General features: G+C 46.6%; 1 pseudogene; it reads left to right on the forward strand.

Annotated features, from left to right (window-relative positions):
- Nucleotides 1–5,149: 5,149 nt before the first annotated feature.
- LOC123175695 (uncharacterized) lies at nucleotides 5,150–7,822 on the forward strand (annotated as a pseudogene).
- The last annotated feature ends 4,279 nt before the right edge of the window (nucleotides 7,823–12,101 follow it).

Genomic DNA, 12,101 nt, shown 5'->3' on the forward strand with positions numbered 1-12,101 from the left:
GCATAATATTGCAAATAATCTCTAAGAAATTTTCATGCATAAGACAACATTATTCAAATAATTAAAATGCCCATAACCTATTTAAAATTGGATCAGTGACATTTAATTGGATCATTTCAATTTAAATAAATACTTAAACTATTTAGAGTAATCAAAACTTTGCGTGCTAGTGCTAAATATGCCCTAGTATTTATGTGCCAATTTTCATACTAAACCAAATTTGTTTAGTAGCTCAAAATGATACAAAATATAAGGAAAAGAATAAAATCGAAAATTAAAAGATAAAGAAAAGAGAATAGTATACTGTGCACTTAAGGCCTACTTCTACAGTAGAGGCCTGACCCACCTCCACATCCCCTTCTACCTCCCGCTACAGTGCGGCCATCCCATGGCCATGGCCACGTGCCCGCCATCCCCAACCTCCCCCTGTTGAATATATTGATTAAATTGGAAATATAGGTTAGACCAGAAAAAATTCTGGCTTGCCTTGTACTCCAAGTTGATCATGTACTTCTATATATATGTCCACGAGGCTCAAGTAATACAACAGCAACAATTCCACCAATCTCTCTCTATCCCTTCTAACATGGTATCAGTTTCCGGGTTCTAAACCCTAGCCATCGCCGCATCCGCACCCACGCGCCGCCCCTGGGGTGGTCGGCATCCATGACCGCCGCCGGGGGCCGCGCCACCCATACCTAGGGTTCGTCCGCCTGTCGTGTTGACCGACTGCCCTAGAGAGTCTTTTTCTCGAGCCCTTGCTCCAGGGTTTTTTTCGCTCTCTCGTCGGTCGTTTTGATTGGCGTTTTTCTTTTTGGTTTTCCGATCTATGCTTGATCGATTTGCGTCGCCCGCCGCCGCCGTCGACCCCCGTGCGCCTCTACTCCGACACCAGCGCGACCGGCTGGCCTCTTCACTGACCCGGCGACCTCGCATGGCAGGCGCCCCCTAATGGCCATCGTCTGTGCGTCTGCCTGCCCGTCGCCCCGACCCGGCGGCCTCGCGCGATAGGCGGCTCCTCACGGCCATTGTCCGCTCGTCAACCTACGCCGGCCGTCACCGCCTTGTCCCCGAGATCAGCGTGCCCCTGCACCGATCGAGCAACGGGCTGCCGCTGCGTCGCCCCATCGGCCGCAACGCCGCCGCCCCGGGGTTCTCCCCGTGGCTGCACCGATCCCCGCCGCCGCGGCATCGCCCCTTCAGGTCGTAGCGCCACAACACGTGGTCCCCGCCGCCGCCCTGAGGCTGTTCCCGTGGTTGCACCACACAGCGCGCTGCCACTGCGTCGCCCCTTCGGGCCGTAGTTGAAGGAAATATGCCCTAGAGGCAATAATAATAAAGTTATTATTTATTTCCTTATATCATGATAAATGTTTATTATTCATGCTAGAATAGTATTAACCGGAAACATAATACATGTGTGAATACATAGACAAACAGAGTGTCAATAGTATGCCTCTACTTGACTAGCTCGTTAATTAAAGATGGTTATGTTTCCTAACCATAGACATGAGTTGTCATTTGATTAACGGGATCACATCATTAGGAGAATGATGTGATTGACTTGACCCATTCCGTTAGCTTAGCACTTGATCGTTTAGTATGTTGCTATTGCTTTCTTCATGACTTATACATGTTCCTATGACTATGAGATTATGCAACTCCCGTTTACCGGAGGAACACTTTGTGTGCTACCAGACGTCACAATGCAACTGGGTGATTATAAAGGTGCTCTACAGGTGTCTCCGAAGGTACTTGTTGGGTTGGCGTATTTCAAGATTAGGATTTGTCACTCCGATTGTCGGAGAGGTATCTCTGGGCCCACTCGATAATGCACATCACTATAAGCCCTGCAAGCATTGTAACTAATGAGTTAGTTGCCGGATGATGTATTACGAAACGAGTAAAGGGACTTGCCGTGAGATACCGACGATCCAATCTCGGGAAGTAACATACCGATGACAAAGGGAACAACGTATGTTGTAATGCAGTCTGACCGATAAAGATCTTCGTAGAATATGTAGGAGCCAATATGAGCATCCAGGTTCCGCTATTGGTTATTGACCGGAGACGTGTCTCGGTCATGTCTACATAGTTCTCGAACCCGTAGGGTCCGCACGCTTAACGTTACGATGACAGTTATATTATGAGTTTATATGTTTTGATGTACCGAAGGTTGTTCGGAGTCCCGGATGTGATCACGGACATGACGAGGAGTCTCGAAATGGTCGAGACATGAAGATTGATATATTGGAAGCCTATGTTTGGATATCGGAAGTTTTCCGGGTGAAATAGTGATTTTACCAGAGTACCGGAGGGGTTACCGGAACCCCCCGGAGGCTATTGGGCCTTATGGGCCCAAGTGGAGGAGGAGGAGAGGCGGCCAAAGGGCAGCCGCACGCCCCTCCCCCCATGTCCGAATTGGACAAGGAGGGGGGGGGGGGGGCGGCGCCCCCCCCACCCTTTTCCTTTCCCCTCTCTCCTCCTTCCCCCCCAAGTCCTAATCCAACTAGGAAAAGGAGGGGAGTCCTACTTCCGGTGGGAGTAGGACTCCTCCGGCGCGCCTCCTCCTATGGCTGGCCGCACCCCGTTGCTCCTTTATATACGGGGGCAGGGGGCACCCCATAGACACAACAATTGATCATTGATCTCTTAGCCGTGTGCGGTGCCCCCCTCCACCATAGTCCACCTCGATAATACTGTAGCGGTGCTTAGGCGGAGCCCTGCATCGGTAGAACATCATCATCGTCACCACGCCGTCGTGCTGACGAAATTCTCCCTCAACACTTGACTGGATCGGAGTTCGAGGGACGTCATCGGGCTGAACGTGTGCTGAACTCGGAGGTGCCGTGCGTTCGGTACTTGATCGGTCGGATCATGAAGACGTACGACTACATCAACCGCGTTGTGCTAACGCTTCCGCTTTCGGTCTACGAGGGTACGTGGACAACACTCTCCCCTCTCGTTGCTATGCATCACCATGATCTTGCGTGTGTGTTGGATTTTTTTTTTGAAATTACCACGTTCCCAACAGTGGCATCCAAGCCTGGTTTTATGCGTAGATGTCATATGCACGAGTAGAACACAAGTGAGTTGTGGGCGATATAAGTGATACTGCTTACCAGCATGTCATACTTTGGTTCGGCGATATTGTTGAATGAAGCGGCCCGGACCGACATTACGCTTACGCTTACGCGAGACTGGTTTTACCGCCGTGCTATGCACACAGGTGACTAGCGGGTGTCAGTTTCTCCAACTTTACTTGAACCGAGTGTGGCTACGCCCGGTCCTTGCGAAGGTTAAAACAACACTAACTTGACGAACTATCATTGTGGTTTTGATGCGTAGGTAAGAACAGATCTTGCTAAGCCCGTAGCAGTCACGTAAAACTTGCAACAACAAAGTAGAGGACGTCTAACTTGTTTTTGCAGGGCATGTTGTGATGTGATATGGTCAAGACATGATGCTAAATTTTATTGTATGAGATGATCATGTTTTGTAACCAAGTTATCGGCAACTGGCAGGAGCCATATGGTTGTCGCTTTATTGTATGCAATGCAATCGCCCTATAATGCTCTACTTTATCACTAAGCGGTAGCGATAGTCGTAGAAGCATAAGATTGGCGAGATGACAACGATGCTACGATGGAGATCAAGGTGTCGCGCCGGTGACGATGGTGATCATGGCGGTGCTTCAGAGATGGAGATTACAAGCACAAGATGATGATGGCCGTATCATATCACTTATATTGATTGCATGTGATGTTTATCTTTTATGCATCTTATATTGCTTTGATTGACGGTAGCATTATAAGATGATCTCTCACTAAATTTCAAGATAAAAGTATTCTCCCTGACTATGCACCGTTGCCAAAGTTCGTCGTGCCCAGACACCAATGTGGTTACACTCGGTTTAATGTATTGTAGTAACGCTTGGTTTATGGTGCTAGTGTCTTGGAGAGGAGTTTTTTAATTTTTAGCTTTAGAACCAAATCCACAGACGGTATTTGGCCTTGGAAACAGAAGCCAACTTGTGCCGCAGAGGAGGCCAAGTCCGTCCTTACCTTGGGTGTTACCGAGTGGTCTATATCCCGGGGGACCGTCGTGCTTTGAAGATCTCTGGAGTTGCGCAATATTGTACTGCACATGAGTTTTTTCTCCTGTGGTTTTATTATCGGGACATTCACTATTTTGCATCAGGTTTTTTTCGGTTTTTTCTCTTTTTTGTCCTTTTACTTCTTTCTCTTTTTCGGTTTTCTTTGTTACTTTCCTCAGTGTCATCGATTTTATCTGGTTTTTCCTTTTTCTTTTTTACTTTCTATCTGGTTTTTTCCTTGCGCAATACATTTGGATAAAGAGGTTAGCTTGCAATCTTCATAAGAAGTACTTTCGTCCGTTTACAAATATAAGATGTTTTGTATATTTTAATATGAACTATATACTGACTAAAATGGATGAACTATTTTAATATAGACTACATACGAACTACTCCCTGCGTCCCATAATATAAGAACGTTTTTACACTACACTAGTGTCAAAAACGTTTTTATATTATGGGACAAAGGGAGTAGTAAACGAATTAACAAACACACTAAAATATGTCTTCTAGGAAAACACTTTCTCGCGGTTCCACTTCCAACAGAATAAAAGGAAGAAAAACAGTTCGAGTCCTCTTCTAAGGAAACACTTTCTTGCCGTTACAACAGAGCAATTTACACGCGCCAGAAAAACAATAAAAGCGCTCTCATTCCAATATTGTTCCCGCAATTATTCTATCAGTTTGTCAAATTCACATCTAGATGTTATTTACGAATATCACATCTAAGCTCCCACAAGAATATAATGTAGCAACAAGAAACAAAAAAAAACTAGGAAAAAATAGACCACAAACAGAGTGAACATCAACTTAGATGTGACATAACTATGTCACATCTAGATGTATCCTAGACAGACCCTTATTCTATCTTCTTTCCATTACTTAACCTGCATGCGAGGAAGAAAAAGCAAGAGAGATATGCGGCCATGCAGGGATAAATTCCACGCAATTAGCCTTAACTGGTTTTAGTTTGGTATAACTGCCCATGAAATGATGGACACAGGCGGCCACTATCCCCGTGCGATTCCTCTTCTTCTACGTCTTGCCGTGGACATGGACGGCGACGCGAAGGAGCCGAGCATCGTCCACGAGCTGGTGCCACTTCCTCTACTCTTCTTCTATCTCTTGAAGAGGAAACCAGCGCCTGCGCCGGCGGCAGTTCTCGGTCCGCTCGGTCAGACCGAGCTAAATCCGGATTGGAACGGCAGTGTTATCGATCCCAAACGGGCCACCCTGAGCCCTATATATATCCAGCCGACCCGGCCGAATCGCCGCATCAATCGCAGTCGCATCATGCCGCCCAACAAGGTCCAGCCGCAGGGGTCTCTTCTCCTGCCTGTACAGCGGCGAGCGCGACGAACCCCATAACTTCAACTTCAAGGCCGCCCGGTGAGTGCGACGGCCCCCCCTAACTTCAACTTCAAGGCCGACCTCCTCGACCTCATCCCCGACTTCTACGAGGAGGCGTTCGACCGGCTGCCCGTCCAAGACATGTCGGACGCCGTCGCGGATCAACTATACGAAACCATGCGCGACGGCAGCCTGTCCCTCGGCCTCCTGGACCCCGTCTCCAACATCATCCTCGGCACCCTCGCCCTCCTCCCGCGCGACGACTTCCGGCTAAAGGAGGAGCCGCCCGCCAAGAGGATCAGGAGGTCCAAGAGGCTCGCCGGCATGGGGCAGCCCAAGGATAGCTTGTCGTCCGCAGGGTTACCTGGCGCAGAGTTGCTCAGGCGTCCTGCCAGGCTCTCGTCAGGTTGATGACGAGCTACTTCGGATGCATCACCGAAGAACAGGCCACCCGCTACCTCCACTGGGCGGGCGCCATCTATACGCTGCGGAGCTCGTGCTCCCTGGCCCTGCCTCCGAGAGGACTCAGGCCGCGCTCAGGTGTGCGGCGATGCATGTGTGCCATTCCGCGCCTGACGTCCTTGTGCGGCTCCAAGTGTCACCTTTTCCACGTCAACGACTCCTCGCCACCGCCCCCTTCCTAAAGCCGGGAGGGCCGAAGCTCACCGTTCATAATGTTAACACCAACATGGATTTGCTGCGGTACCAGGACGACGGCCCCCTCGACCTCCAGGTGAATTTGCTGCCGGGCGGGAGGGGGGGTAGTCGTCTACTACCGGAACCTCAAGCCCAGTGAAGGAACATTTGAGGTTTCCAAAAGCACGAGCTCCATGGACGGCTTCGACATGGTCACCATCAATGTCGAGCGGCATGGCGACCACTTCGTGTCCTTGCGGTCTCATGAAAACAAGAGATCCATGATATCAGCATGTCTGGCAAAGGCCGTGAAAACATCTCATAGGCGTGGGTTATTGGACAACTGTGGCGGTGATGCCTGCGAGTACACCCAGTCTCTCAAGACGAGGCTCCACGCCATGATCCACACCTTCTATATCAAAGCCGTCACCATGCTACCCTCTGCAAGGCTTAGGCTCATCCGCGACATCATGTTCGCCAGCCCACTGCTATGGCCCCATGGACCCCATCTCCATCATCATCCTCAACTCCATTTGGTACAACATAGTGTGCCCGCCCCCACACGCAGACACTGAGATCCAGGTGTACGACATCCTCGACACCCTCTCCTTGCTTCGCATGGAGGTCCGGTCCTTGGAAGGCCTCATCGCCACCGTTCGTGCAAACCCTGAGTCTGGATCATCCATGCAGTGGGTGATAGAGCACCTCTGCTGCAAACAATGTGACTTGTCCAAGGAGACGCACACACTACAACAGTTTGTTGCCGCAGCCGCAGCGGGTCGACATCCATGGCCCGCTGCACTAGGATCATTCCTCACGTCGTTCCTGACACCCGGCGTGTTGCTTGACCTACAAAACTTGCTGACCACTGGTACCAATGATGTGATATCACGTGAATCTCTCGATCAAATAGAGCACATTCTCCGAGACATCACACCACCGTTGGCTCCCGAACCTCGCGATGAGGAGGCCGAACTTTGCACGGAGGCTAAGGTGATTCTTCTAGAAAAGAGATCATGGTATAGGAAGATGAAGTTATACATTCGCTCTGGGGTCGCACAAGCGCTGCAAAAATATGCATCGGAGCATCCTTGGGTACATCAACCTGGCTTTAATTTGTTTGTGTTCATCATTATTTATTTGGTACATACGTAGTACATATATATTCCATACATTTCTATATCAGTTGACCTTTGTTGCTGCTTGTTTTAGGAACCAAAGTATGCAACGAGTGTTATCTGTGGCGTGGAGTCCACTTCGGAATCCTTGGGCAGGGAATGCTGCCACGTTAACTTTGTGGCTGCTCCCGAATCAGGGGCCCATAACCAGTTTTTCTTCGCCCAAGTCAATTGTTCGTTTCCTTATCAGAAGACAGAACCAAATTTCTGCTGCCCTCTACTCTTCACGCACACCACTAAGTCCCCGTTCCTTGAGCACCTATATACGCAGGTTTTTGGTTTTCGTCCGGTTTTTCATAAATTAACTGAGCAATTCTCTTCTTAATTTATCAATCAGGCAAAAGTTTTGGCTCAGTTTGAAAAAAAATGCAGGTTTTGAGAATTAAAGAGGAGACTCCCCCCCCCCCCTGCTTTGTCGAAAGGGGGCAGCTACGCGTCTGCCGGGTGATGTTTAGAAAACATCCGCCGCCTTAGTAGCCGTAGGATCGTGAGCTAGCCAACCATCTGATCTTCTTTCAGTGAGCGTGCATCAACCTTTGCAACAAAGCTTGTGTTGCGCTCGGCGCTTTGCAACAAGAGTCTTGTTGCGTCCTACCGAACCTTATTTTTTCTAAAACAAGGCATGTGTTTCAGAAACAAGATCTCTGTTATAGAAAAAAATAACTTTGCTCTTGCCCCGTTGCAACAAACGTAGCAGTGTGCGCTCGTTCCCTTGGCAACAAGAGGCTTGTTGCAGAAATGAAAAAAAAAAACCTCACACTAACGTCATCAAATGTCTGACGGGCATTTTAACCTTTTCGGCAAAGATTATGTTGTAGAATATTCTGCAACACAGAACATGTTGCAGAAACGTCTGTAGATTTTTTTGCAATAGAGTTTGTTATAGAATATTTTCTACAACAAAGATCATAGGTGATGCTGTGGAAATATTTGCAACACGGATACTATTGTAAAAAAATTGTAATAGAAGTTGTGTTGCAGAAAACATTTGTAACATATGTCATGTTGCAGAAATATTTTTGGGCTTCGCTTTTTTGCAACATAGGTGATGCTGCGGAAAGACTTTTGTAACATAGGTAATGTCACATAATTTTTTGTTGTTTTGTTTTTTTTTTTGCAGCATAAATGATGTTGCGGGAAAAAAATTGCAACACAGGTAATGTTGCAGAAAATTTTGCAATGAAGATGGTGTGCAAAAACATCCCCACATGTTACTGATTCATGTGGTAGGAACACAACTATTGTTCGTCCTCGTCGCTTGCAACTTCGGCATTGCAATTGCAATAGGGAGGCGGCCGGTGATGGTCGGGGACGACACAAAGGAGGTCAGCGGAGGCACGACTGCCCAGCAGGCGCCGACCGTCGGCGGCAGCTGACACCATAGCGGCACCCTCGCCCGAACTCATCTATGGCTGCGCTGCAGGCGGCGTCCGCGGCTGACCTCGTCTACGGCTGCCCAGTAGACGTCGACTGGCCATGGCAGTGACACCGGTGCCCGATCTCGTCTATGGCTACCTTGCATCTGCGAATACATCAACGCCTACGCCCAGGCGCTTGTGACCATCTTATCCATTCCCTTGCATATCAGAGATGACGAGAAAAAGGAACCGCTTGCTATAGTGGTTGGTGGCCCCAATGCAAGATACGCGTCGCGTGGAACAAGGGGCGGATAATGGGGTGGAAATTGGTCGGTTGAACCAGAGAGTTTCCCATCTTTTATTCTTACAAATATAATTCATCTTGTGTTAAAAAAAACAAATATACTTCATCTTTCCAACTCAAAAAAAGATATGTCATCTTTGATTCACAAAACCTAATCACGAATCCCATTGAACCGATTAACGAACCCTATGCACAGTTCGTGAATCAGAGATGTATACTTCCTATTGAATTAGATTCACTGGAAGTGGTGAATCTTGAATCAAGACCCGTATCGCGAATCGAGAGAATCACGAATATGGTAACTATCGTATTATTTGCCGTACAAGGTTCAGATAGATTTTGTCGTACGTTTAGCATCGTTCATGCTGGGTTACTTTCCTTGGCACCTTGCTCCAACTTCCACATTCCGGGTCGGTACTTCCACTGTAAACAATTTACTAAAGTACTCACCCATGCATTTAGCTTCAAATATATATCCGTACCATTCTATGGTGATTTCTACCTTCCTCTGTCGTCACTCGTCTCCAAGGAATCAATGGCCTATGATTCTGACTTAATAAGGACACGGTGTTATTAAGGGTATGTTTGGGACTGCTCCACTTAATCAAAATCAGGTACACTCGACCAAATCCACTTTAGAGCAGTTCCATCCAGGAGTTGCAGCTCCATCATAGAGCAGTTTATCATGTTTGGTTTCCAGCTAGCCCCAGCTTCAAGAACGGGTAAGATGTGTTAGGGGCTGCGTGATGTGGGAAAAAACGAATAATATCCACTTACCAATGGTAGCGGTGGGTGATTTTTCATCAACTCATGAGGGCTTTTCAACTTAGAGTGTTCTTGAAGCATGCTCTGAAGAACTTCACGAAAGCAGGAACTTATACCTCATATTCTAGTGTTTTTTTAACAGAACATCATAAAGCTACTCGTTTAGCTTGCATCTTTTTAGAGGAGCTGAATTTTCAAGAGCGGGATAGTCCAAACAGGCCCTAACTATGTGGCCGGGAACAGAGTCTACCACCTTTCCATGCGACCCGGAATAGAGTCTACCACCTCATCCGGGTAAGAGCATGGTTAATAGTACAGCCAGTTGATGGCTATATGATGTTGACATGTCATCTATAGCCAAGGTTATAGCCGGCACGTACAATAGTTAGATGTTAAGATGTCCTACTTTATTAATGTATGGCTCACATACCACTTTCACATAGTGCCTAGGAGCATGTGTTGCAGTTGGCTCTTATTCTGTAGCTGGTTCCTCTTCTCTCTTCTCCATGTTAGCAGAAATATACTCCCTCTGTTCACTTTTGTAAGTCGTTTAAGACAACTGAAATTGAACTGTTTTAGGTGTTGTCTTATAAATGTCTAAAAGGTCTTATAAAAATGGATGGAGGGAGTAGCATTTTAACTCATATAGCCCGCTTACATAAGCTTATTGTAGTTGCTCTAAATATATGGGCGACGCTATGCGTCGGCTGGCAGATAATTAGAAAAGATGCCGGCTTGCTGACCATTGGATGTAACGTTAACGGATGTCCGATCTAGGAGTACTCCGAAAGCAGCCATCTCTTTGGAGGGGCGTCGTAGAAGGCCCTCCGCAACAGCTAGCTTGTTGCAATCACCCGAGCATGTACTTCTTTATTTTTTACAATAGAGGTCTTTTTTTTTTGCAACAAAAGTCCTGTTGCATATTTATTTATTTTTGCAACAAGGGTCTTGTTGCAGAAATTTTTCGCAACAAAGGTCTTGTTGCATAATTTATTTATTTATTTTTTGTAATAAAGGTCTTGTTGCAGCAATTTTTCATAACAAAGGTCTTGTTGCAGAAATTTTAGATATCGACTGCAAAAATCCTTTTGCAACAAGGGTCATGTTGCAGAATTTTTTGCAACAGAGTTCATGTTGGAGAACTTTTTTGCAAATACAGACCATGACATGAAGGAGATGGTTCTGACGGCAGGAAGAGCCACGGCCGAGCCGGGCGTTGCTGCGACAGCTTGAGGTGGTCACGGGCATGGCCGAGGCTGGCGTTGCTGCAGGAGCTTGAGATGGTGGGGCGAGCGTTGTTGAAGGAGATGATGGTGGCTGAGGCGGGTGTTCCTGCGCACGGGAAAAGGTTGAGAAAGAGATAAGATTAGGGAGAGAAACGTGGGTAGTCCAGTAGGCCACGTGTCGCGCAACCAGGACGGCGGACGCGAGCGTGATAATCCGTCGGTTGATGTTAATCATTTCCCTTGTCGAAAAGCCTTATGATTTCTTTTGCGACCTTTTCGTCTTTTGATCTTATATAAGATGCTTATTCTTGTTTTTCTGCAACCAACGATGCTTGCTTGTTTCGTCCAATCATAGGAAAGGCCTTATGCTTTGTCAAAAAGCCTTATGCTTGCTGCCATCAAGTTAACTCTCTTGTTGTCCTTAAGTTAATAAAATGGCTTGTGCCTGCAGCTGAGATCACGTTATCTGGCCTAGCTAATTCGGTTACATATTCCTTGTGTGTATGCCTCTGAATCTTGCTATACACCATATAGGCTAAGCTATCGATTAATACTACTTCAATATATGTAGCAGTTTCGATATAAATTAAAACATTTGTGTCTTTTTGCAGCTTTGCTGTTGATTGCGTGTAGAAAATTTCAGCATCTTAAGATGTTTTTGGGATACACTTTCTCTAGTAACCTTTATTGTGTCAAGCATTGTTGCTTAAAAGTTAAAACTGTCATTGTTTTATGGTGTGGTCAGTGGAACTAATGCAAAATAGACATGGTTTGCCCTTTGCCAAACATTTCACTTGGAAGAATCACTGCCGGAGCTGTTTTCTTGTGACTGATACATAATCAATTCTGGTTTTGGTGACAGGCCGTTGCTTCCATGGAAAGGGATCCGCAAGGAAGCTTGTGTATCCAGATTCAACAGACTATTTTGAGTGTGATGGTGATATTACTAACGGTTGAAAATTTTCAACTACAAAGTTGAAAATTTTCATGTACATAATGGATAAAATCTTGGTCACTAAAATTTCTTTCTGTGTCATTTTAAATGGTAAGTGAAAAATGCTTCTAAATTCGATTTGGAGTATCGTCTCAAGCAACACTTGCGGCAAGGAGAGAAACAAAATATTTCAGGAAACAAAGAGTTATAAACAGAAGATTTTTAGGAAACAAACAGCTATAAGCATCAACACT

This window comes from Triticum aestivum, unplaced genomic scaffold, assembly GCF_018294505.1.
Source record: "Triticum aestivum cultivar Chinese Spring unplaced genomic scaffold, IWGSC CS RefSeq v2.1 scaffold4269, whole genome shotgun sequence".
Lineage (NCBI taxonomy): Eukaryota > Viridiplantae > Streptophyta > Magnoliopsida > Poales > Poaceae > Triticum > Triticum aestivum.